Below are 23,967 nucleotides of genomic sequence, written 5' to 3'. Positions count from 1 at the left end.
CTCCATCTTGCATAGGTTTTCCACATCATTAATTGTCTAATACTTGGCTGCTGCAGATGTTTTCTCCTTTGCTTAATTTAAGAGAAATATGACTTACGTACATGTCTTATCCTTTTGACTCCCTTTGTGCTTTGCAATTATTCTTTGAAATAGCATCCTTGATCCCAGGCCAATAAACTCCTCTTTATTCCTCACTGGAAGCTATTTTTCCAGCATCTCCTGACTCTGCAGCCCTGGTCTGTCTCTGAGGTAGCTTGATTGGTTTTAATACGAGTCCGACGTCCATCTTTCCCTCTTGGTCGCTCTAGCCATTGTATGTTTTCCTCTGCAGCAATCTTCTATACGTCTCGTCTACCTTGCATTTCTGCGTAAATACACTTATGAGTCAGCAGGTTACTTGATCTTCTTTGCATATATGATTTCTTCATATTCAGTTGCATGGTTCTCTTGTTACTTCAGTTACATATTTATTATTCAAGTATTTGCATATAATGTCAGTGTGTCTCAGTATCTTTCCTCTATGACATCACTCTGGTCTTGTCAGATTTCACTTATAGCTCTATAGCTCTATGATGTCCAATGGTGCGTGCAGACATCCTTCCACCCTCTCAGCGCGAGGGTACATTCGATACGGTTTCCTGCGTACATATCGTCTCTTATACACTCAATGTGGTATTGGGATGATACCCAGTATGACAGAGGTGAGGGGCGGGATCTAGGGATGACATGTCCACCAGCTCCTCTACAGTGTCACTGTGAGTAAAAGCTTGTTGAAACCCCAGACGTGGCAGCAAGACACTATGGAGCATAGACAGAAGCGAGGATGCAGCACTGCCTCAAACCTACCCCTGACCACAGTGTCACAGCTCTGTGATTCACCATTTGCTCTGTAGGGCAGTCTGGGAAGGGTGATAAGGTCCACACAATCAGCCCTAAAACTCATCCAGCACCTGTCTCGTGAGATACCCTTGCCCTTTCAAAGCATTGATCAAGGCAACTTTCCGCCCCTGCTGTGGGCTTCAGAGGCCTCCCGGTCCATCTCTCTCTCTCTCTCTTCCCCGCAGGTCAAGCCGACTCCAGCACTGCCACTTATCTCCGTGGTCATCCGACCCATGAAGCGTGTGTCAGTTAAGGCTTTTGCCGCTACTTTCTCTCCTCCTTCTCTCCTCCTGTACCTTTGGCTGACTCAGACAGTTACACGCCCCTCTCTAACCTTCATCTCTCTATCTCTAACACTCTAGATGTCCTTGCCACTGTCATGAGGATCTACTTGAAGACCAAATCTAAGTGCAACGCTTGGTATGATTGCAACCTGGCTACCCTTAAACACAAGTATAGGGTATCGGGCGCACTCCCTAACAAACCAGCCTGACGCCCGCTCCAAAGGCAGTTTATATTCTATGTCCTCTCTAAGAAGAGAGCCTACATCCTTTCCTCTCTCTCTCACTGGCCGCCCAACCTTGGCCCTCCTCCTGCTCCTTCCTGTGAGGCTACGAAGCTTCATCTCCACCCTCTCCTTCTCTCCTCACATCACTGATGTCTCTAAGAAGTCAAACTATCAGCTGCACCTCCTCAGAGGTATTCTCCCTTTTCTCAATTTCACCCAGAAGCTCACTGTCTCCAGAGATCTGGTCCTATCTAGGCTGGACTATTGCAACAGCCTCTTTCTAAATCTTCCTCTACTCTTTGACCTTTACAACGTATCCAGAACAGGACTGCAAGACTTGTCCTTGGCCTCAAGCCCAGGGTTCGTATGTCTCCAGCTATATAATCTCTTCACTGGCTCCACTTGTCTGCAAGGATCAAGTTCAAGATCCTCTGCAAGCAACGTCCACAAGGCTTTCTGGGGCCTGGGACCACTCTAACTCCAACTTTCTCTTCCAAAGCATCTTCCTTCTCAAGCTCTCCGTTCATCCATCTCCAACTCCCTGAGCGTCGGACGCTTCTGCAAGCAGAGTGTTGGGGGCAGATCTATCTACTGGGCTGGGGCATCCCTCTGGAACAGCCTCCTTGCGTCTCTCAAACTTGAGCAGAACCACCGCCTGATTCTGGTGCTGATGTCCCTGACTGCTCCGCGCACTGGTCACCTGGTCACCCTCTGAACTCAGGCCCAGGTTCCTGCACGTCCAGTTGCCCTGGCACTGCCTCCGGGCTCCCCAGCACTTAAGGGTCTGTATCTGCAACCCTACAGTCCCTTCTCTCTGCACTTATGAGCCACCGCCGGCTGCACTTGTGAGTTAACTGCACGCCCCCCTCCACCCTTGCACTTCCCACCTTTCCTCTTCCCTGCACTTGCGCAATCTGAATGACACACGGGTAAGTGAGATTGTTATTTTGTCCTCCTTTTGTTTCCCGCTCCTTGTCTTGTCACGCCCAGAAACACTTGTGTACAGGCTCGTTTTAATCATATCATATCATGTTGCTCCCCCTGGACGCATCCCATTCTACAGAATTTAAGCCTGGTGCTCGCACGAGATACCCGAAAAGACAAGTCTTGGAGTGTTGACAGGTCGCTGGGTCTTTGTGGAGTTTGACTATCTTGCCTTGCCTTGTGCCCTCTGGTCAGCCAACTATTGGCAGGAATCCATGGCCTTCCCTTGCAATACCTTGCGATGGCACCGGAGTAGCCCAAGCTCACAAACCCTTGAGTTCTTGGAGTAAGGCTGAGCATGATGGACTACATGCAGATCCCTGCTAGGAGCAAGATGTGAACCTTTTCATAAGTACCTCAAAAGGTGCAGGTAAGCCATGATCGCCTTGGCACATAGACTGGCCGGAGGACTTGGAACACAAAGGAACAGATTTAGAATTATTTGGCTATGTAATTAAAGGCTTCTTGGTGGGGAGGGGGCAGAGGAGGGAATCCTACCTTTTTCTGAGGGATTGTGCTTTGCAGAATAACACTTCAGTTTGGTATTATGCAGGCATCTCCATCTGCTTGCTTGGTGATATCTCTGGCCGGCCTCATTATCCATTAGTGGACATCCTTCATCCTAGTGGCGACCCATCAATTTCAGCAGAAGGAGCACTGGAGACCCTCAAGTGAATACCGTTTACCTACAGGGCAGCTTAACCTCAAACCCCCCTTCCTTTCATTCAATATAACTACAGCGTGGGGGGAGGGGAGGTGTCTTATGAAAAAGTCTGCACTCTGGGGGGTTGTGCCGCCCTCTAGACTGACCACCATGAAGCCTTGAAGACCAAGCTCTTCCATCAACAACCAGCACATCTGCTCTATCTTGCCTTCTACAATAACCAGAAGATGAAATGCAGTTCTGTGCTCCCTTACTTCCAGAAACAGCAACTAGGCAGGCCATGGGCAGCTGAACACCCCGAATAGCAATGCCAGAGAAGTGCCTCCATCATGGGATAACATTGAACGCAGACTTTAGGACCACGGAGAGAGAAGTGCCTCCATAGGATAACATTGCAAGGGGACTTCAGGACCACGGAGAGAGAAGTGCCTCCATAGGATAACATTGAACGCAGACTTTAGGACCACGGAGAGAGAAGTGCCTCCATAGGATAACATTGAACGCAGACTTTAGGACCACGGAGAGAGAAGTGCCTCCATAGGATAACATTGGACGCAGACTTTAGGACCACGGAGAGAGAGGTGCCTCCATAGGATAACATTGGACGCAGACTTTAGGACCACGGAGAGAGAAGTGCCTCCAAAGGATAACATTGCAAAGGGGACTTCAGGACCACGGAGCGAGAAGTGCCTCCAAAGGATAACATTGAACGCAGACTTTAGGACCACGGAGAGAGAAGTGCCTCCATAGGATAACATTGCAAGGGGACTTCAGGACCACGGAGAGAGAAGTGCCTCCATAGGATAACATTGAACGCAGACTTTAGGACCACGGAGAGAGAAGTGCCTCCATAGGATAACATTGAACGCAGACTTTAGGACCACGGAGAGAGAAGTGCCTCCATAGGATAACATTGAACGCAGACTTTAGGACCACGGAGAGAGAAATGCCTCCATAGGATAACATTGAACGCAGACTTTAGGACCACGGAGAGAGAAATGCCTCCATAGGATAACATTGAACGCAGACTTTAGGACCACGGAGAGAGAAGTGCCTCCATAGGATAACATTGCAAGGGGACTTCAGGACCACGGAGAGAGAAGTGCCTCCATAGGATAACATTGAACGCAGACTTTAGGACCACGGAGAGAGAAATGCCTCCATAGGATAACATTGAACGCAGACTTTAGGACCACGGAGAGAGAAGTGCCTCCATAGGATAACATTGAACGCAGACTTTAGGACCACGGAGAGAGAAATGCCTCCATAGGATAACATTGAACGCAGACTTTAGGACCACGGAGAGAGAAGTGCCTCCATAGGATAACATTGAACGCAGACTTTAGGACCACGGAGAGAGAAGTGCCTCCAAAGGATAACATTGCAAAGGGGACTTCAGGACCACGGAGCGAGAAGTGCCTCCAAAGGATAACATTGAACGCAGACTTTAGGACCACGGAGAGAGAAGTGCCTCCATAGGATAACATTGCAAGGGGACTTCAGGACCACGGAGAGAGAAGTGCCTCCATAGGATAACATTGAACGCAGACTTTAGGACCACGGAGAGAGAAGTGACTCCATAGGATAACATTGAACGCAGACTTTAGGACCACGGAGAGAGAAGTGCCTCCATAGGATAACATTGAACGCAGACTTTAGGACCACGGAGAGAGAAATGCCTCCATAGGATAACATTGAACGCAGACTTTAGGACCACGGAGAGAGAAATGCCTCCATAGGATAACATTGAATGCAGACTTTAGGACCACGGAGAGAGAAGTGCCTCCATAGGATAACATTGCAAGGGGACTTCAGGACCACGGAGAGAGAAGTGCCTCCATAGGATAACATTGAACGCAGACTTTAGGACCACGGAGAGAGAAATGCCTCCATAGGATAACATTGAACGCAGACTTTAGGACCACGGGGAGAGAAGTGCCTCCATAGGATAACATTGGACGCAGACTTTAGGACCACGGAGAGAGAAGTGCCTCCATAGGATAACATTGAACGCAGACTTTAGGACCACGGAGAGAGAAGTGCCTCCATAGGATAACATTGAACGCAGACTTTAGGACCACGGAGAGAGAAGTGCCTCCATAGGATAACATTGGACGCAGATTTTAGGACCACGGAGAGAGAAGGGGACTTTAGGACCACGGAGAGAGAAGTGCCTCCATAGGATAACATTGAACGCAGACTTTAGGACCACGGGGAGAGAAGTGCCTCCATAGGATAACATTGGACGCAGACTTTAGGACCACGGAGAGAGAAGTGCCTCCATAGGATAACATTGAACGCAGACTTTAGGACCACGGAGATAGAAGTGCCTCCATAGGATAACATTGAACGCAGACTTTAGGACCACGGAGAGAGAAGTGCCTCCATAGGATAACATTGGACGCAGATTTTAGGACCACGGAGAGAGAAGGGGACTTTAGGACCACGGAGAGAGAAGTGCCTCCATAGGATAACATTGAACGCAGACTTTAGGACCACGGAGAGAGAAGTGCCTCCATAGGATAACATTGAACGCAGACTTTAGGACCACGGAGAGAGAAGTGCCTCCATAGGATAACATTGAACGCAGACTTTAGGACCACGGAGAGAGAAGTGCCTCCATAGGATAACATTGAACGCAGACTTTAGGACCACGGAGAGAGAAGTGCCTCCATAGGATAACATTGAACGCAGACTTTAGGACCACGGAGAGAGAAGTGCCTCCATAGGATAACATTGAACGCAGACTTTAGGACCACGGAGAGAGAAGTGCCTCCATAGGATAACATTGAACGCAGACTTTAGGACCACGGAGAGAGAAGTGCCTCCATAGGATAACATTGAACGCAGACTTTAGGACCACGGAGAGAGAAGTGCCTCCATAGGATAACATTGAACGCAGACTTTAGGACCACGGAGAGAGAAGTGCCTCCATAGGATAACATTGAACGCAGACTTTAGGACCACGGAGAGAGAAGTGCCTCCATAGGATAACATTGAACGCAGACTTTAGGACCACGGAGAGAGAAGTGCCTCCATAGGATAACATTGAACGCAGACTTTAGGACCACGGAGAGAGAAGTGCCTCCATAGGATAACATTGGACGCAGATTTTAGGACCACGGAGAGAGAAGGGGACTTTAGGACCACGGAGAGAGAAGTGCCTCCATAGGATAACATTGAACGCAGACTTTAGGACCACGGAGAGAGAAGTGCCTCCATAGGATAACATTGAACGCAGACTTTAGGACCACGGAGAGAGAAGTGCCTCCATAGGATAACATTGAACGCAGACTTTAGGACCACGGAGAGAGAAGTGCCTCCATAGGATAACATTGAACGCAGACTTTAGGACCACGGAGAGAGAAGTGCCTCCATAGGATAACATTGAACGCAGACTTTAGGACCACGGAGAGAGAAGTGCCTCCATAGGATAACATTGAACGCAGACTTTAGGACCACGGAGAGAGAAGTGCCTCCATAGGATAACATTGAACGCAGACTTTAGGACCACGGAGAGAGAAGTGCCTCCATAGGATAACATTGAACGCAGACTTTAGGACCACGGAGAGAGAAATGCCTCCATAGGATAACATTGAACGCAGACTTTAGGACCACGGAGAGAGAAGTGCCTCCATAGGATAACATTGAACGCAGACTTTAGGACCACGGAGAGAGAAGTGCCTCCAAAGGATAACATTGCAAAGGGGACTTCAGGACCACGGAGCGAGAAGTGCCTCCAAAGGATAACATTGAACGCAGACTTTAGGACCACGGAGAGAGAAGTGCCTCCATAGGATAACATTGCAAGGGGACTTCAGGACCACGGAGAGAGAAGTGCCTCCATAGGATAACATTGAACGCAGACTTTAGGACCACGGAGAGAGAAGTGACTCCATAGGATAACATTGAACGCAGACTTTAGGACCACGGAGAGAGAAGTGCCTCCATAGGATAACATTGAACGCAGACTTTAGGACCACGGAGAGAGAAATGCCTCCATAGGATAACATTGAACGCAGACTTTAGGACCACGGAGAGAGAAATGCCTCCATAGGATAACATTGAATGCAGACTTTAGGACCACGGAGAGAGAAGTGCCTCCATAGGATAACATTGCAAGGGGACTTCAGGACCACGGAGAGAGAAGTGCCTCCATAGGATAACATTGAACGCAGACTTTAGGACCACGGAGAGAGAAATGCCTCCATAGGATAACATTGAACGCAGACTTTAGGACCACGGGGAGAGAAGTGCCTCCATAGGATAACATTGGACGCAGACTTTAGGACCACGGAGAGAGAAGTGCCTCCATAGGATAACATTGAACGCAGACTTTAGGACCACGGAGAGAGAAGTGCCTCCATAGGATAACATTGAACGCAGACTTTAGGACCACGGAGAGAGAAGTGCCTCCATAGGATAACATTGGACGCAGATTTTAGGACCACGGAGAGAGAAGGGGACTTTAGGACCACGGAGAGAGAAGTGCCTCCATAGGATAACATTGAACGCAGACTTTAGGACCACGGGGAGAGAAGTGCCTCCATAGGATAACATTGGACGCAGACTTTAGGACCACGGAGAGAGAAGTGCCTCCATAGGATAACATTGAACGCAGACTTTAGGACCACGGAGAGAGAAGTGCCTCCATAGGATAACATTGAACGCAGACTTTAGGACCACGGAGAGAGAAGTGCCTCCATAGGATAACATTGGACGCAGATTTTAGGACCACGGAGAGAGAAGGGGACTTTAGGACCACGGAGAGAGAAGTGCCTCCATAGGATAACATTGAACGCAGACTTTAGGACCACGGAGAGAGAAGTGCCTCCATAGGATAACATTGAACGCAGACTTTAGGACCACGGAGAGAGAAGTGCCTCCATAGGATAACATTGAACGCAGACTTTAGGACCACGGAGAGAGAAGTGCCTCCATAGGATAACATTGAACGCAGACTTTAGGACCACGGAGAGAGAAGTGCCTCCATAGGATAACATTGAACGCAGACTTTAGGACCACGGAGAGAGAAGTGCCTCCATAGTATAACATTGAACGCAGACTTTAGGACCACGGAGAGAGAAGTGCCTCCATAGGATAACATTGAACGCAGACTTTAGGACCACGGAGAGAGAAGTGCCTCCATAGGATAACATTGAACGCAGACTTTAGGACCACGGAGAGAGAAGTGCCTCCATAGGATAACATTGAACGCAGACTTTAGGACCACGGAGAGAGAAGTGCCTCCATAGGATAACATTGAACGCAGACTTTAGGACCACGGAGAGAGAAGTGCCTCCATAGGATAACATTGAACGCAGACTTTAGGACCACGGAGAGAGAAGTGCCTCCATAGGATAACATTGGACGCAGATTTTAGGACCACGGAGAGAGAAGGGGACTTTAGGACCACGGAGAGAGAAGTGCCTCCATAGGATAACATTGAACGCAGACTTTAGGACCACGGAGAGAGAAGTGCCTCCATAGGATAACATTGAACGCAGACTTTAGGACCACGGAGAGAGAAGTGCCTCCATAGGATAACATTGAATGCAGACTTTAGGACCACGGAGAGAGAAGTGCCTCCATAGGATAACATTGAACGCAGACTTTAGGACCACGGAGAGAGATGTGCCTCCATAGGATAACATTGAACGCAGACTTTAGGACCACGGAGAGAGAAGTGCCTCCATAGGATAACATTGAACGCAGACTTTAGGACCACGGAGAGAGAAGTGCCTCCATAGGATAACATTGAACGCAGACTTTAGGACCACGGAGAGAGAAGTGCCTCCATAGGATAACATTGAACGCAGACTTTAGGACCACGGGGAGAGAAGTGCCTCCATAGGATAACATTGAACGCAGACTTTAGGACCACGGGGAGAGAAGTGCCTCCATAGGATAACATTGAACGCAGACTTTAGGACCACGGAGAGAGAAGTGCCTCCATAGGATAACATTGAACGCAGACTTTAGGACCACGGAGAGAGAAGTGCCTCCATAGGATAACATTGAACGCAGACTTTAGGACCACGGGGAGAGAAGTGCCTCCATAGGATAACATTGAACGCAGACTTTAGGACCACAGAGAGAGAAGTGCCTCCATAGGATAACATTGAACGCAGACTTTAGGACCACGGAGAGAGAAGTGCCTCCATAGGATAACATTGAACGCAGACTTTAGGACCACGGAGAGAGAAGTGCCTCCATAGGATAACATTGAACGCAGACTTTAGGACCACGGAGAGAGAAGTGCCTCCATAGGATAACATTGAACGCAGACTTTAGGACCACGGAGAGAGAAGTGCCTCCATAGGATAACATTGAACGCAGACTTTAGGACCACGGAGAGAGAAGTGCCTCCATAGGATAACATTGGACGCAGATTTTAGGACCACGGAGAGAGAAGGGGACTTTAGGACCACGGAGAGAGAAGTGCCTCCATAGGATAACATTGAACGCAGACTTTAGGACCACGGAGAGAGAAGTGCCTCCATAGGATAACATTGAACGCAGACTTTAGGACCACGGAGAGAGAAGTGCCTCCATAGGATAACATTGAACGCAGACTTTAGGACCACGGAGAGAGAAGTGCCTCCATAGGATAACATTGAACGCAGACTTTAGGACCACGGAGAGAGATGTGCCTCCATAGGATAACATTGAACGCAGACTTTAGGACCACGGAGAGAGAAGTGCCTCCATAGGATAACATTGAACGCAGACTTTAGGACCACGGAGAGAGAAGTGCCTCCATAGGATAACATTGAACGCAGACTTTAGGACCACGGAGAGAGAAGTGCCTCCATAGGATAACATTGAATGCAGACTTTAGGACCACGGAGAGAGAAGTGCCTCCATAGGATAACATTGAACGCAGACTTTAGGACCACGGGGAGAGAAGTGCCTCCATAGGATAACATTGAACGCAGACTTTAGGACCACGGAGAGAGAAGTGCCTCCATAGGATAACATTGAACGCAGACTTTAGGACCACGGAGAGAGAAGTGCCTCCATAGGATAACATTGAACGCAGACTTTAGGACCACGGGGAGAGAAGTGCCTCCATAGGATAACATTGAACGCAGACTTTAGGACCACGGAGAGAGAAGTGCCTCCATAGGATAACATTGAACGCAGACTTTAGGACCACGGAGAGAGAAGTGCCTCCATAGGATAACATTGAACGCAGACTTTAGGACCACGGAGAGAGAAGTGCCTCCATAGGATAACATTGAACGCAGACTTTAGGACCACGGAGAGAGAAGTGCCTCCATAGGATAACATTGAACGCAGACTTTAGGACCACGGAGAGAGAAGTGCCTCCATAGGATAACATTGAACGCAGACTTTAGGACCACGGAGAGAGAAGTGCCTCCATAGGATAACATTGAACGCAGACTTTAGGACCACGGAGAGAGAAGTGCCTCCATAGGATAACATTGAACGCAGACTTTAGGACCACGGAGAGAGAAGTGCCTCCATAGGATAACATTGAACGCAGACTTTGCGACCATGGAGAGAGGCACGATACCAGTCATGCTCATAAATAACCATAGGAAAACTACGTGACATTGAACTGCATAGGGCCCATTATGCCCTATTACTGTGGTAACCACCACTTTTGTAAAAGACAAAGGTCCACCTCGGACCTATGTATATGGTAAGCCCCACCTAAGTGCATCATTTGGGCCCTCGTATGTCCTATGGATGGGGTGGCCCCGCCTTTATGCCTTGTCCTACGGCTGGGGTGACCCCGCCTTTATGCCTTGTCCTACGGCTGGGGTGACCCCGCCTTTATGCCTTGTCCTACAGCTGGGGTGACCTCCGCCTTTATGCCTTAACTGGGCCCCCTCATGTCCTATGGCTGGGGTGACCTCCGCCTTTATGCCTTACACGGGTCCCCTCATGTCCTATGATTCTGCTGTACATAGGAGGTGGCACAGGAGCTTCATTTGGTCATTAGGGTGGGGTCGGGAGCCCGGCGTAGCAGCTTGTGTCAATGGACCTCTCGCAAGATATGAGGAACAGGATGTCAGGAAGGGGTAGGGGGGGAGCAGGATTGTTACTGGTCTGGAAGGAGGTAGCGGGGTAGGAATGGGACAGAAGCTGCACGGATTGCGTGAGTTTTAGAGGCTGTGAGAGGGTGCAGCAGAGCAGGGATTTTAGAGGCTTAGAAGGCTCAGAGTACAGTTGAAGCATCGATATGCCAGAGAGTAAGGAGTTTGGGGGGTAACATTGTTAATGAGAAAAGGTACTATTGATACCCGGGAATTGTCTTCTAAGCCTTAGGGAGATGTAGAGGTGTCCAAAGGTGGCACTCCTTAACCTCTCTCATACCGCACCATACACAACACTTTGTCTACTGTCAAGCAAGGAGTCTATGGGAGTACATGCTTCAGCATTCAGTAGCGAGTCTGAACATGCAGGCTGCAGTCTTTAAACGGGAGCTGAGCGGTACAGATTACAGGATTGGAAACATATGCCTTCTCAATAAATAGTGGATTATAATAAAAATATATCACCATTCACTCAAAGAAAAATATCACACATAAGTGTTACCAAAACTATATGAATAATCAATAGACCTAAAAATGGCAAAGCATAGCTAGTTTAAAAACAATATCAAAGAAAGGCTTGAAATGCAAATAAAAGAGTATCACAATGCTGCAATCTGCTCAAGCAATAGTGCTTGTGAGTAACATCTCTGCTCAAGCCATAGTGGTGGTGAGTAGCTTCTCTGCTCAAGCCATAGTGGTGGTGAGTAGCTTCTCTGCTCAAGCCATAGTGCTTGTGAGTAGCTTCTCTGCTCAAGCCAGCTTCTCTGCTCAAACCATAGTGCTTGTGAGTAGCTTCTCTGCTCAAGCCACAGTGCTTGTGAGTAGCTTCTCTGCTCAAGCCATAGTGGTGGTGAGTAGCTTCTCTGCTCAAGCCACAGTGCTTGTGAGTAGCTTCTCTGCTCAAGCCATAGTGGTGGTGAGTAGCTTCTCTGCTCAAGCCACAGTGGTGGTGAGTAGCTTCTCTGCTCAACCATAGTGGTGGTGAATAGCTTCTCTGCTCAAGCCATAGTGCTTGTGAGTAGCTTCTCTGCTCAACCATAGTGGTGGTGAGTAGCTTCTCTGCTCAAGCCATAGTGCTTGTGAGTAGCTTCTCTGCTCAACCATAGTGGTGGTGAGTAGCTTCTCTGCTCAAGCCATAGTGCTTGTGAGTAGCTTCTCTGCTCAAGCCATAGTGCTTGTGAGTAGCTTCTCTGCTCAAGCCATTGTGCTTGTGAGTAGCTGCTCAAGCCATAGTGCTTGTGAGTAGCTTCTCTGCTCAAGCCATGGTGCTTGCGATTAGCTTCTCTGCTCAAGCCATAGTGCCATAGTGCTTGTGAGTAACTTCTCTGCTCAAGCCATGGTGCTTGCGAGTAGCTTCTCTGCTCAAGCCATAGTGCTTGTGAGTAGCTTCTCTGCTCAAGCCATAGTGCTTGCGAGTAGCTTCTCTGCTCAAGCCATAGTGCTTGTGAGTAGCTTCTCTGCTCAAGCCATAGTGGTGGTGAGTAGCTTCTCTGCTCAAGCCATGGTGGTGGTGAGTAGCTTCTCTGCTCAAGCCATAGTGCTTGTGAGTAGCTTCTCTGCTCAAGCCATAGTGCTTGTGAGTAGCTTCTCTGCTCAAGCCATAGTGGTGGTGAGTAGCTTCTCTGCTCAAGCCATAGTGCTTGTGAGTAGCTTCTCTGCTCAAGCCATAGCGGTGGTGAGTAGCTTCTCTGCTCAAGCCATAGTGCTTGTGAGTAGCTTCTCTGCTCAAGCCATAGCGGAGGTGAGTAGCTTCTCTGCTCAAGCCATAGTGCTTGTGAGTAGCTTCTCTGCTCAAGCCATAGTGCTTGTGAGTAGCTTCTCTGCTCAAGCCATAGCGGTGGTGAGTAGCTTCTCTGCTCAAGCCATAGTGCTTGTGAGTAGCTTCTCTGCTCAAGCCATAGCGGTGGTGAGTAGCTTCTCTGCTCAAGCCATAGTGCTTGTGAGTAGCTTCTCTGCTCAAGCCATAGTGCTTGTGAGTAGCTTCTCTGCTCAAGCCATAGTGGTGGGGAGTAGCTTCTCTGCTCAAGCCATAGTGCTTGTGAGTAGCGTCTCTGCTCAAGCCATAGTGCTTGTGAGTAGCTTCTCTGCTCAAGCCATAGTGCTTGTGAGTAGCTTCTCTGCTCAAGCCATAGTGCTTGTGAGTAGCTTCTCTGCTCAAGCCATAGTGGTGGGGAGTAGCTTCTCTGCTCAAGCCATAGTGGTGGGGAGTAGCTTCTCTGCTCAAGCCATAGTGCTTGTGAGTAGCGTCTCTGCTCAAGCCATAGTGCTTGTGAGTAGCGTCTCTGCTCAAGCCATAGTGGTGGGGAGTAGCTTCTCTGCTCAAGCCATAGTGGTGGTGAGTAGCTTCTCTGCTCAAGCCATAGTGGTGGTGAGTAGCTTCTCTGCTCAAGCCATAGTGCTTGTGAGTAGCGTCTCTGCTCAAGCCATAGTGGTGGGGAGTAGCTTCTCTGCTCAAGCCATAGTGGTGGTGAGTAGCTTCTCTGCTCAAGCCATAGTGGTGGTGAGTAGCGTCTCTGCTCAAGCCATAGTGGTGGGGAGTAGCTTCTCTGCTCAAGTCATAGTGGTGGTGAGTAGCTTCTCTGCTCAAGCCATAGTGGTGGTGAGTAGCTTCTCTGCTCAAGCCATAGTGGTGGTGAGTAGCGTCTCTGCTCAAGCCATAGTGGTGGTGAGTAGCTTCTCTGCTCAAGCCATAGTGGTGGTGAGTAGCGTCTCTGCTCAAGCCATAGTGGTGGGGAGTAGCTTCTCTGCTCAAGCCATAGTGCTTGTGAGTAGCTTCTCTGCTCAAGCCATAGTGCTTGTGAGTAGCTTCTCTGCTCAAGCCACAGTGCTTGTGAGTAGCTTCTCTGCTCAAGCCATAGCGGTGGTGAGTAGCTTCTCTGCTCAAGCCACAGTGCTTGTGAGTAGCTTCTCTGCTCAAGCCATAGCGGTGGGGAGTAGCTTCTCTGCTCAAGCCATAGCGGTGGGGAGTAGCTTCTCTGCTCAAGCCATAGTGCTTGTGAGTAGCTTCTCTGCTCAAGCCATAGTGCTTGTGAGTAGCGTCTCTGCTCAAGCCATAGTGCTTGTGAGTAGCATCTCTGCTCAAGCCATAGTGGTGGGGAGTAGCTTCTCTGCTCAAGCCATAGTGGTGGTGAGTAGCTTCTTTGCTCAAGCCATAGTGGTGGTGAGTAGCTTCTCTGCTCAAGCCATAGTGGTGGTGAGTAGCGTCTCTGCTCAAGCCATAGTGGTGGGGAGTAGCTTCTCTGCTCAAGCCATAGTGGTGGTGAGTAGCTTCTCTGCTCAAGCCATAGTGGTGGTGAGTAGCTTCTCTGCTCAAGCCATAGTGCTTGTGAGTAGCGTCTCTGCTCAAGCCATAGTGCTTGTGAGTAGCTTCTCTGCTCAAGCCATAGTGGTGGTGAGTAGCTTCTCTGCTCAAGCCATAGTGGTGGTGAGTAGCTTCTCTGCTCAAGCCATAGTGGTGGTGAGTAGCGTCTCTGCTCAAGCCATAGTGGTGGGGAGTAGCTTCTCTGCTCAAGCCATAGTGGTGGTGAGTAGCGTCTCTGCTCAAGCCATAGTGGTGGTGAGTAGCTTCTCTGCTCAAGCCATAGTGCTTGTGAGTAGCTTCTCTGCTCAAGACATAGTGGTGGTGAGTAGCGTCTCTGCTCAAGCCATAGTGGTGGTGAGTAGCTTCTCTGCTCAAGCCATAGTGGTGGTGAGTAGCTTCTCTGCTCAAGCCATAGTGGTGGTGAGTAGCGTCTCTGCTCAAGCCATAGTGGTGGGGAGTAGCTTCTCTGCTCAAGCCATAGTGGTGGTGAGTAGCTTCTCTGCTCAAGCCATAGTGGTGGTGAGTAGCTTCTCTGCTCAAGCCATAGTGCTTGTGAGTAGCGTCTCTGCTCAAGCCATAGTGGTGGGGAGTAGCTTCTCTGCTCAAGCCATAGTGGTGGTGAGTAGCTTCTCTGCTCAAGCCATAGTGGTGGTGAGTAGCGTCTCTGCTCAAGCCATAGTGGTGGGGAGTAGCTTCTCTGCTCAAGCCATAGTGGTGGGGAGTAGCTTCTCTGCTCAAGCCATAGTGGTGGTGAGTAGCTTCTCTGCTCAAGCCATAGTGCTTGTGAGTAGCGTCTCTGCTCAAGCCATAGTGCTTGTGAGTAGCTTCTCTGCTCAAGCCATAGTGGTGGTGAGTAGCTTCTCTGCTCAAGCCATAGTGGTGGTGAGTAGCTTCTCTGCTCAAGCCATAGTGGTGGTGAGTAGCGTCTCTGCTCAAGCCATAGTGGTGGGGAGTAGCTTCTCTGCTCAAGCCATAGTGGTGGTGAGTAGCGTCTCTGCTCAAGCCATAGTGGTGGGGAGTAGCTTCTCTGCTCAAGCCATAGTGGTGGTGAGTAGCGTCTCTGCTCAAGCCATAGTGGTGGTGAGTAGCTTCTCTGCTCAAACCATAGTGCTTGTGAGTAGCTTCTCTGCTCAAGCCATAGTGCTTGTGAGTAGCTTCTCTGCTCAAGCCACAGTGCTTGTGAGTAGCTTCTCTGCTCAAGCCATAGTGCTTGTGAGTAGCTTCTCTGCTCAAGCCATAGTGGTGGTGAGTAGCTTCTCTGAACAGTTGATTAGGATTGGGCTGATGGGCTTTGGGCTGGTGGACATCAGACTTCAGATTGAGGAGCAGATGCCTGGGCGATATTGAGCTAACGGACTATCAGCAACTGGGCAATTAATTATCCTGTGCCAATGAATTGGTCTGGGGTGACCTGGGAGGATGGGGTAGATGTTAGGTTAGTCCTCCGTAAGCTTGATAATGTCATAGCGTACACAGCACATGTATTCATTTATTTTAATGACAATTACAGGGAAAACAGAGCATTTTCGGCACAAAAATTCTTATGAAACCTTTTAATATTAATGTACAGTGCGTAGGACCAGTGCCCTTGACAATGAGTGAGAGGATGTGGACATAAGACCAGATGATGCAGGGGAGGTAGAAACGTGAACAAGGGACTAGGACCGTTGAGCCCGTTGTAGGAGCAGGATAGTGGGGGAAGTGCTAGGATATAGGATGAAGGGGTGAGGGATAAGTGCTGTGGAGTTGCCATAGAGTGTCAGGGGGAGAGGAGAACAGAGATAGGCACTCAACCTAAGATCAAACAAGGGATTGAAAAGGCCATCTGGTTGCAGTGTTTAGTTTTAGCCATTAGGTGGTGCTCTGAGCACTGAGTGACATGGGAAGTGAAGGCAGGAGGGAGATGGGATGTGAGGAGAGACACACAGCCTTGGAGTGCTGTTTACACTTTAAGCACCCACTGACCTCTCATGGCCATGCTATTCCTCACCCACAAACTGCCCCATCACACCTAAAACACACATTTCTGGGGACCATTTGACCTAGCTCTGTTCTTTTAAGGAGATGCCAAGGACATTTCTAATCAGGCTTCTGTCCTGACACGTGCAGGAAGAAAACAAAAAGACAAAAAGACAACAAAAAAAAAATAACCAGGCTTCTGAAAGGTCATAGCCTAATTGCAGCTGTTCCATAGATGCTGGTGTAATATCAGAGTCTTAACCAAGTGTACCTTCAGCCACGTGGCTTTTAGTTTATATATGTGGTTCCTTGAACCTGTTCCTTGCACTTAGTTCCCGCTAAAGCACGCAATGACAATGCTATCCGTTTTGGCTCTTGTACGGGCATTAGGCAGGCATTTGCAGGCATCGTTATAAGAAGAACAGGCAGGGACACCCCCTGCCAGTTTATACCATAGGATGGCCGGGTAGTATGAATGTGGCAGGGCCTGGAACATTCCTATCCTATTCCTACACAAAAGTCAACACTTTTGGCTTTGCTAGTGCTTGTTTTGAATTAAGGCCAAACACTCAGGGCCTCATTATAAGTATAGCGGAATGGGTTAACGGGTGCCGCTAATGGTGGCGGACCCGTTAAACTCATTCCACAATATTACGAGGTTCCCTCGCGGGACCCGATGTGGACGTCTGGTTTTACCAGACATCCTTACCGGGTCCCGCGAGAGGACCAGGGAACTAACAACGGGCCGGTCGTAATCGGTCTGTTGTTAGCTCCCACGCCTATTGCCATTGACCCCATGGGGGCTCAAATGGGAATGGGGAAGGTCCGTGCCCGGGTTCCCTGAGGGAGGAATTACCGGGCCCTCCAAACTCGGAATGGGCCGGTAATTCCCCATTCAGGGAACTCGGACCGGACACGGTTTTGGAAGCAGCCATGCCCTTATTAAGGGCATGGCTACCTCCAAAGTCGTAATGAGGTCCTCAGACTTTACTCTGCAGGAGGAGGAGGAGCAGGCACAGGCTACATCAAAGCACATAAACTTAAAAATACTACAATGTATTCACAGAAGAATATTACATAAATATACTTTAGCAAATCTACAGAAAATTACAGTCAAAGAAATCTGTAACTGTCATCAAAACAACAGCAAACATAGGTTTAGAATGCAAAGTGCACGAGCGTTCTTGCTCTGCTTTCCACTCAAGCAGCAGTGGTGGCGGGCTTCTTCTCCAGGGTCTCCTGATAATAATAAGGGCCTCATTACACAGACGGCAGTGGACCAAGGTGCTATTAGCACCTTGGTCCATGCTGGTAAAATACCGGCACCGCCTTGGTGGAAAGGGGAATCACCGCCCTATTCCAAAGTTGGTGGGGCGGTAATTCCCCCTTCCCCCATTGCCCCATTGCCCATTGCCCTTCCCCATTCCCATTCTCATTTTTGCCCCATAGGTGCTAATTAGCATAGGTGCTAATTACAGGCGTTAAATTCTCCAACCCGCAAAGGGACTTCGTAGTAAGGCTGTAAGGGTACCAGTACCGGTAAACCCTTACCGCCTACCGTGTAATGAGGCCCTAAGTCTCAATTAAGTGTGTCACTGAGCTGGAGACTGAAATGCTCATGGCAGTTAGGGTAATGCCAGAATAATTCCAAGGATAGGCTGAGACTGCTTGCATTGATCCAGGTTAGGCTGAGACTGCTTGCATTGATCCAGGATAGGCTGAGACTGCTTGCATTGGTCCAGGATAGGCTGACATTGCTTGCATTGATCCAGGATAGGCTGAGATTGCTTGTATTGATCCAGGATAGGCTGAGACTGCTTGCATTGGTCCGGGATAGGCTGAGACTGCTTGCATTGTTCTGGGATAGCCTGAGACTGCTTGCATTGGTCCAGGATAGGCTGACACTGCTTGCATTGATCCAGGATAGGCTGAGACTGCTTGCATTGATCCAGGATAGGCAGAGACTGCTTGCATTGATCCAGGATAGGCTGAGACTGCTTGCATTGATCCAGGATAGACAGAGACTGACATCCAACTACCTCATGGACATGCCAACAGGAAACATTGCATCATACAGAGAATGTTCCCAGGAAACAGGAAACATTACATCTTAAAGAGAATGTTCCCAGAAGAGGGAGATCTTCAATGCAGTCAAGATTTCATCTTTCATTCAGGGTGTATCGAGGTGCCCATTAATAAATAAGAAGTCTTCTGCCGCAGCTGGGGGAGCGCCCCAACTTTCAATCATGTGCATACACACACGCGCGCGTGCACACCCCTATCACAAAGCCTTTTGTTTTCCCTGGTCCCTAGAAGAAATGTACTCAATCAAGGATTAACTACAGCTTGAAGACGTAGCCTACACTTCTCCATTCGTTTACCTCTAGTGCCCTTTCAGTCACATTTTCTCACGGGGGAATCCCCTTTCTTTCAGGCATTCAAACGCAGCACTTTGGGGGTCATTACAAGTTTGCATTATACCATCACACTAATTTACTGTTACTGCATGTGGTATGCACGCAGTAACTTGTAGGGTTCACATGGTATTGAGTCATATGTACCCTTCAGTTGTTCCCCATTATAAAGTCAGAAATGCCATGTTACCGGGCTGCAGGACTGCTGTATGCGGGAATGTCACCTGCAGTAAGCCACCGTGCAGCTGAGGAAATCGCTACCACACAAGAGAAGATACAAATGAATAGTTTTAGGAAAGGCATTTGAAGTTTAGCAGCTCCATAAAACATTTCTTATTTGGAAAGACTGTGGGGGTCATTACGAGTTTGGAGGAAGTGCCATGGCTGCCTCCAAACTCGTGTACGGGTCCGGGTTGTCGGAATGGGGACTTACCGGGTCATTCCAACCTTGGAGGACCCAGTAAGTCCCCATTCTGAAAACCATTCCCCATTCCCATTCGAGCCCCCATAGGGCTCAATGGGAATGGGGAAGGAGCTAATAACGGGCCTGCAAACAGCGGGCTCCTTATTAGGTCCCTGGTCCCTTAGCGGCTCCCGCTAAGGGCGGCTGGTAGAGCCAGCAGGCCTTAGTGAGACCTGCTAAGGGACCTCGGAATGCGGCGGTAGGGGGCTAACGGCACCGGCATGCTTACCGGTGCCGTTGACTCCTTACCGCCGCACTCGTAATGAGGCCCTGTGTCTGTCACTACCCTTCCCACCAACACACGCCTTTTTTAAACGTAGGAGGGTTTCAGAGTATAGAAAAAGCAAATTCAAAAACTGGTATATATTGGATTGTATTAAAAGATGATAATTATTGGTACATGGTTTGGCGTCCCTTTAAGAACTTAGAAAAAATATATATTTTGCGACAAAATGCATCATTTCAATGGGCGGTAACTGGGTGGACCATGTGTCGCTAGTAAAAAGTATACATATTTTACCACGTCAGTCTTTATGCAGCGGAAAGACACAATTTGAGCTCTTGTTTGTGTGGAAACGGTTTTTGCCTGAACTACACACCCTCGCCAGACCCCTCTCCCAACAAGAGCTGCTGCTGCCAACGCTGCTAAGGGATCCCTCCAGGTGGATCTGCCGAGGCCACTCCAGAGGCCCCATCCAGGCGGGAGATTCGGTCTTCAAGAACATACATGACAAGACTGAATATGGCCCGTCCTACAGACCGTCGGTGCTAGTAACTCGGCTGACGGTTTGCAGAACTGCTGTTCTGCCCACAGTAGCACCCGAGAGAGGCAACATACAAGTTTTCGTGGATCATTCAGAAAACTACTAAAAACGTGGCTCTTCACATCAGAATCAGAAGCAAACGACTAGGAAAAACAATGACTCCCCTGGACAACAGAGCACACCTATACACACTCAGTTGAAAGAACAAGCCAGGGAGAAAGCCAAAGGAAGAAACACTCCCTCAATGCCCCTCTCTAATCAATGCCCTGGAACCAGGAACCCCAGCTACAGACAGGGGCAATATTAACCATCACTGGCAACAGAAGGGGCATTAGGGCACCCGATCACCGGTGGGTAGGGACCACGCACAAGAAACCCAGGAAGGCACCATAAATCCCTTAATTATTTCCAGCCCGGGTGGAGGGAGACCGTTGCAACGTCTCATGCCCACAAACCGCTAGAAAACCACAGAGGAAAGCCACCACTCTGGTTAATCTGCCACATGATGTCCAACACACAGGAGATGAAGGGCACAGAAGTCCAGAGGAACGGGGTAAAAAAAGCACTAACCCATCCCTAAAGCCTCAATTTCTGCATATACTTTGCTAACGCAAACATACACAAGCAAATCTCTGCACAGCAATCCGCATGCACTTCCCCACACTGCAACAAGCATAGCCATAAACAAAAGCAAGCTCAGTGAACAGTGCAAACCGAACTGAAGCTGTCAACAGGACATCACAACTCGCACACTACCTATTCCCACTACACCCTACTAACCCTCCACACTCTCCTTTCAGATCCGCCCGAGCGCTGTGATAGTGCGCGGTACAGATGTCCTTTAACATTAACACCATCACGAGCCCGCGGCACGCGTTTCCACATGAGAAGTGTTCGTCCTTGAAGCTGAATGTATTTGTACTTCTCATGACTGAAGTGACAAAGGAAAGCATGGAGGGAAGTCAGAGATCAACACTCACATGGATGGCTTGATGCAGGAATGGAGACAGCACCAAACACACACAAGGCCAGACTGGGCTGCCACAGGCTCATGCAGACAGTGTGTTCCCCACACAGTTATGTTCAGGCTTCAGCAAAGTCTTGCAGTTTCAAAACTGACAGCTACTTGCCAATCATGACCTATATCAGCCACAAACCTGCATGGCACCAACGTGCATGCCCCTGCACAGCAAGTCCACCATCCACAAGGGCAACTCCCCCCAATCCGTCCTCAGAGACAGTGATAACATCGTCTTAACCAGTATGCCAGAGAGCACCATAGGCCTCTGATGGCCATCCAGCGTGAAGCTGCATGGCTCATCAATGAGCCAAAGAAATGCCACCACATCACCCCAGCCACAAAAGCCATCCGCTCGCTCCCACCTCAAACAGGCACGGCCCCCACACATCAGACCCGGCTGGGAGCACAAGATACCACTAGGCCTACCCATCAGCTGCAGACAAGACACTTCAAGGCTCAAAATGATATATGATATGATATTTTATTTATATAGTGTCTATACAAAATTGGCCCCATTACACGGTAGGCGGTACCGGTTTACTGGTAACGGCACTGGTACCGGTAAACCCTTACCGCCTTACTACGAGGTCCCTTTGCGGGACCCAACCTTAACGGCTGGTGTAGCCCAGCCGTTAAAGTTGGGACCCGCAAAGGGACCTTGGTGCTAATTACTCTACCGCAATTTGCGGTACAGTAATTAGCTCCTTCCCCATTCCCATTATGCCCTATGGGGCAAAAATGGGAATGGGGAAGGGCCATGGAGAAAGGGGGAATTACCGCCCCGCCAACCTTGGAATGGGGTGGTAATTCCCCTTTCCTCCATGGTGGTATCGGTATGGTACCGGCGGCAACCATGGTGCTGATAGCACCATGGGTTACCGCCTACGGGCCCTCATTACAAGTCAGGCGGTGGACCATGGTGCTATTAGCACCATGGTCCATGCCGGATTCCGCCATGGTGGATGGCGGAATTACCGCCCCATTACAAGGTGAGTGGGGCGGTAATTCCCCATTCACCATTTGCCCTTCCCCATTCCCATTTTTGCCCCATAGGGCATAATGGGGATGGGGAAGGCGCTAATTACGGCACCGTAAATTACGGTGCCGTAATTAGCACCAAGATCGCTTAGCGCCTTGGACTTTAACGCCTGCAAAAAGCAGGCGTTAAAGTGTGAATCAGGCGTTAAGGGTTAACGGCGCCGACGGCGCCGTTCAACCCTTAACGCCTGACTTGTAATGAGGGCCACCGTGTAATGAGGCCCAATGGCCCTCATTACGACCCAGGGGTTGGACCATGGTGCTAATAGAATCATGGTCCATGCCGGTAACTTATCGACTCCGCCATGGCGGAATGGGGAATTACCGCCCCATTCCGAGGTTGGCAGGGCGGTAATTCCCCATGCCACCATGGCCCGTCCCCATTCCCATTTTTGCCCCATAAGGCTCAATGGGAATGGGGAAGGCGCTAAGTACGGTGCCGCAAATTGCAGCACCGTACTTAGCACCAAGATCCCTTTGCGGGTTGTTTTTTTAACGCCTGCTAAAAGCAGGTGTTAAAGTGCCACCCGCAAAGGGACCTCGTAATCAGGCGTTAAGGGTTTAACGGCGCCGCCACCTTTTACGGCGTCGCTAACCCCTTGACGCCCGGGTTGTAATGAGAGCCAAGTGCTTCACAGCAAGGGAGGGAACAAGGGAAAATACAATGGGCCTCATTACACGGTAGGCGGTAAACCATGGTGCTATTAGCACCATGGTTGCCTGCCGGTACCATACCGGTACCACCATGGAGGAAAGGGGAATTACCACCCCATTCCAAGGTTGGCGGGGCGGTAATTCCCCCTTTCTCCATGGCCCTTCCCCATTGCCATTTTTGCCCCATAGGGCATAATGGGAATGGGGAAGGAGCTAATTATGGTACCGAAAATTGCGGTACCGTAATTAGCACCATGGTCCCTTTGCGGGTCCCAACTTTAACGGTTGGTCTACACCAGCCGTTAAGGTCGGGTCCTGCGAAGGGACCTCGTAGAAAGGTGGTAAGGGTTTACCGGTACCGGTGCCCTTACCGGTACCGGTAAACCCTTATCGCCTACCGTGTAATGAGGCCCAATGACATTCTTACAGGCCATAAACAACAAGAATGCAAAATTAACTTTTGGTCTCGGCCTGACAGCATTTCAGATAGTGCAAGAGTGAAGACATAGATAAGGAAGGGGGAGAGACAGGGGGGCGGGGGGTGAGACAGACAGTCGACTACCGCACTAGGCCTGACAACATTTCTGGTAGAGCAAGAGGAAAACAAAAGTTGAGGGAGAGGGGTGCAGAACTGGAGGGGAGCTACAATACAAGCGACTATCATACTAGGCCTGACAACATTTCAGAGAGTGCTGGGGGGGGCAAGTAGAGAGGGGGGCAAGAAGTGCTGGAAATAGGAGGCAAGGAAAGGGTGCACTGACCGCATGACCCCTCCAACTCACACTTAATAGATGCCCGGCTATTGGAAGGCCACCGATGGACCAGGGGTCACATACACCAGGGGTGTGATGGAGGACCAGAGATGAGTGATGGGCTATTGGTGATGAGTGATGGACGATGGGTGACATTCCAATAGATGATCGGCTATTGGAAGGCCACTGCTGGGCTGATGGACCAGGGGTCACTACACCACGGGCGTGATGGAGGACCAGAGATGAGTGATGGACGATGGGTGACATTCCAATAGATGATCGGCTATTGGAAGGCCACTGCTGGGCTGATGGACCAGGGGTCACTACACCATTGGAGGTGATGAATGACCAGAGGTGGTCTCTGTCGATGGATGAGGAGCACTCGACGCTGGGCTGGTGCCCTGGGGGCTGCTGGAGCACAGCTGGCGGGCGAGGGGCTGAGGAAGGACGGGTGATGGCACGGGCTACATGTGAAGGGAGGCAGGCTGGTGGCATACTCC

At 49.6% G+C, this 23,967-nt stretch overlaps 1 protein-coding gene across 4 annotated transcripts in view; it reads right to left on the bottom strand.

Moving 5' to 3' along the window:
* The window catches only part of NLGN3 (neuroligin 3), a 1,023,628-nt gene that overhangs the window by 772,110 nt on the left and 227,551 nt on the right, over positions 1–23,967 (bottom strand). The gene's annotated exons all lie outside the window — the stretch shown is intronic.

This window comes from Ambystoma mexicanum, chromosome 5p, assembly GCF_040938575.1.
Source record: "Ambystoma mexicanum isolate Mex_15411 chromosome 5p, UKY_AmexF1_1, whole genome shotgun sequence".
In the NCBI taxonomy this organism is placed as follows: Eukaryota; Metazoa; Chordata; class Amphibia; order Caudata; family Ambystomatidae; genus Ambystoma; species Ambystoma mexicanum.
The sequence above is the reverse complement of the archived record's forward strand: the minus strand, read 5'-3'. Positions and strand labels throughout refer to the sequence as shown.